Consider the following 3,471-nt stretch of genomic DNA (forward strand, 5'->3'; position numbering starts at 1 on the left):
TTCGGGGACTCGCATGGCGCCAACGTCAAGCCAGCAGCTTTGGCTGCATGCTGCATGAGTGTGCGTGCATGATCCACGGCCACGAGCCCACGAGCATAGCAAAGTACTGTACTCAATAGCAGTACGTGTTATCCTCAGAAAAAAAAATAGCAGTACGTGGATGGTTTGGGTGAGTTCACTACAGAAAAACATATTTGGTCTTGTGTTTTTTTTAACATCTGTAACCTTTATTAAATTTGGATGTCAACAGGAATTAAAAACAATAAGGTGTGCATCAAAGGGATTATCTGGGCTATGCCACGTTGGATCGCTAGGAGACAAAGAAAGATCACTGGAGAGAAAAAAGACGTCCCCCATTGGGCAGCGGCTGCGCGAGTCATGGACGAAATATAAAGCACACGCCGCTTTCCTCGGCGCCTTTCCTTACCCACGAAGCTTCTCTCCCAAAAAATCTTCCCCTCTCCTCCCTCCCTTCCCCGGGTGGGCTAGAGTTGCCGCCGTCGCTGCCCCATCGCCGCATCCCAGCTCCTCCGCCGCCGGCCACCAGAGAAGGCGCCTCCTGAGATCCGCTTCCCCCAAACCTTCTCGTCTTCGCGTTCCGCAAGACCTCCAGGATGGTTGTAGCGAGGTGCCGGCGGAGACCGACGGTGACGGCTACGACAAGGGGAGGAGATGAATCCGAAGCAGCTCGAGGGCCTCCTGGGGGCCTGACCAAGTTCTCCGCCGCCTCCCCCGCTTTATCCTTCTCCTCTCTCATTCTCTCCCCATGCCCGTGGCGGCTGCGAGGAGGTATACGATGGGGTTCCGCGACCAGATGAGGGCAAGGGCGTCGATCTCCCTCCTCCTGCTCCCAATCGCCGTCGCGGCCACCATCTGCTAGATCTTCACCGCCTTAGGTACGCTCACTCTTTCCCTCTCTGCATCCCATGGATTCCTACACTCATGCCCACTATATGTTTGTTGAAATGTTCCTGCATCTGGTCCTATGCAATATGGAGATGTAAGCCTTGCCTTGAAGATGTTGATGTTGTATTCAGTCCTTCAGATGTAATTCGATTTGTATTCTTTTCATGATTGCTGTTGAATTACATAGTATCCCTGGAAATATTATGCACCGTTTGATGTATTGTATTTCCTTTTTTTACTATGTAGCGCCGTGGTCCAGCTGATGGTGCTGCGGTTCTGCTCGGGCGCCATCACCTGAAGGTCGCTGTTGCCGACGACGAGGACAGATGGGAGGACGCCGCCGCAACGGATCTGCTCCCCATTTCCCTCCACCGTCGGTGGCCATGTGCGGGTGTCTCCCAGGATCCAGGTGTGGTCTCGCCGCCATCGATGCCAGAGGAGGAAGAGGTGCTCTTCCATGTCGACTAGAGGAGAAAGAGGAGGAGGAGGAGGCGCTTCTCCGACCAGACCCAGGGTCGGGGCCGGCACGCCACGGGCATCTACGCCTGCGACCACGACCACACGCACGGGCTGACGCCGCTGATGAAGATGCGTACCCTTAGCCACGAGTTTGTCCCTGATCCCATCCATGCAGGTGTTGATCATTGCAACTTCTAAGCACTCCTTGTTTGTTTTGATTAATTGGCTTCCTGCTCTGTTCACTGATGCAAACCATTTGTGCAGGTGGGCTTCGCTGCCATTGAATGACACCTCTGATCTCCCATGTAGATGAGCTCGGGTTTATGGAAGCCATGTCCATAAAGCAAACTGAGTGCTTCGAAGGTACTGACTAATTAACTCAGTCGTGTGATCAGCAAGCAAGATTTCTTTAATGACATGAATCAGCATATCTAATTTTTTGTTGATTGACTTCTTGTCCTTGACCATGTACCTGAACTTTAGCTGAAGTAAGATGTTTCGGATTATGCAGCATCAGTTGTGTGATACTGCTATTAGATTCTTCAAAAACTATATCTCTTATTCCCCTGTTTCGTATTCCAAAATCCTGATTGTGATGTTTAATCTGTACAATTACTTCTAAGTTTGGCAAGTTATATATGGATCTTAACCCATCTCTTGTGGAAAAAGTTTTGTAGAAAAGGAATTGGAAGCTCGGAGAGACCTCACGTGAATCAACAGGTTTGACTCCTTTTAGTCTTTGGTTATTTCCAAAGCGGAAACCCATGAAATGTCGGGATCAAAATCCCAGGTCAGATGGAAGTGTGGGCATTCATGATTACTGTACAAGTAACTGATTTTGTGGAACATGCTTCTTACTTTCTTGTCTGAATGCTTAATAGTATATTACCCTTGCAATGTGATGGAACCAGTAGACTTTATACCCTTGACCCTTGCAATGTCTGAAGCAAAACAAAATTTGGATCACATTTTAGATCTTTTGTTGAAAACAAAGTTTCTATCAGGCTTTAGATCTGTTATTTCCTTGTTCTAATCAGCATAAACTGAATTATTTTATCTGATTGCAAATTATCATCAAACTGTGGTGTTTCATCGAGGACGATCTTTATCAACAATGAGGTAATTGTGCCTGGAAATTGCTTTCAAAATTTGAATGCTTTGGAGCTAACTCGTGTTATAATTTTGCAATGATGAATTAGATCTTCACAGACAATTACATCTTTAGGTAATAAAATGTTATATGATGATCGGGTATAATATTACATAAAATATGAAAATTCAATGGATTTGTTTTCATTATCATTATAGTAATCAGAATGTTTTGTCTTGCACCATATTATTGGTTCAATGGATTTGTTTTCATTATCATTATAGTAATCAGAATGTTTTCATTATCATTATCATTATAGTAATCAGAATGTTTTGTCTTGCACCATATTATCTGTATGATGTAGGAGGATTTGCAGAAGATGAGATTTCAAATGGCTTGAATAAGAAGAGATGCAGATCAGTATTCTGGACAGGTTCTTGATCCTAACCAGTCCACGGTGCCGTAGCCGTCGTCCTGATTCCTTGGACGCCGCCGACGCAAGCGACAAGAGAAGGTGAGATCGAATCCATATGTTCTTTCTTTTTCCCCGTCCGTCCCGTGGATTTTTCCTGTATTTTGGTGAGCTCCTGAACCACCTGATTTGTTCTTTCATGCAAGCACACCTCTAGCTCGGCTTGTGGCGGCGGCGGGTATTGCTGGAGTGGAGGCGCCTTTCGTTTTTCGTCCTCTTGTTCGTGCGAAGGCGCAGAAGGTCGGATGAGGAAGTATGAGAACAGCAAAAGAGGAGATGGGAAAGGGTGGCGTGTTGTGGGACAACCCGGCGCTGGTGGACGCCTTAGACCACCCCGTCACCACCTACAAGCTATGCGCCCTGGTCCCCTTTTGATCCTCTTGCCCTTTCCTCCTTGCTGGTGGCGTGTCAGGTCCTACGCAATTTACAACTGTGGATCTCGCGAATTGTAAGAGGAAATCATGGCAATTGCTGGATCTGGAGTATATGATCTGTAGGAGGAGCAGTGTTCGTATATAGGTTCATGCCATTAGGCTAGAATGGG

The 3,471-nt window shown here is 46.9% G+C and overlaps 1 long non-coding RNA gene across 2 annotated transcripts; it reads left to right on the forward strand.

Annotated features, from left to right (window-relative positions):
* The first annotated feature begins 404 nt into the window (after positions 1 to 404).
* LOC125522298 lies at positions 405 to 3,443 on the forward strand. Of its 2 annotated transcripts, none has more exons than XR_007289716.1 (5): positions 405 to 896; positions 1,153 to 1,540; positions 1,630 to 1,728; positions 2,035 to 2,484; positions 2,820 to 3,443. It is a non-coding gene; the product is annotated as an uncharacterized LOC125522298 (long non-coding RNA). The 2 variants fall into 2 exon arrangements; XR_007289715.1 differs by having other exon boundaries at positions 407 to 896; positions 2,035 to 2,085.
* The last annotated feature ends 28 nt before the right edge of the window (positions 3,444 to 3,471 follow it).

Source organism: Triticum urartu, chromosome 7, assembly GCF_003073215.2.
Source record: "Triticum urartu cultivar G1812 chromosome 7, Tu2.1, whole genome shotgun sequence".
Lineage (NCBI taxonomy): Eukaryota > Viridiplantae > Streptophyta > Magnoliopsida > Poales > Poaceae > Triticum > Triticum urartu.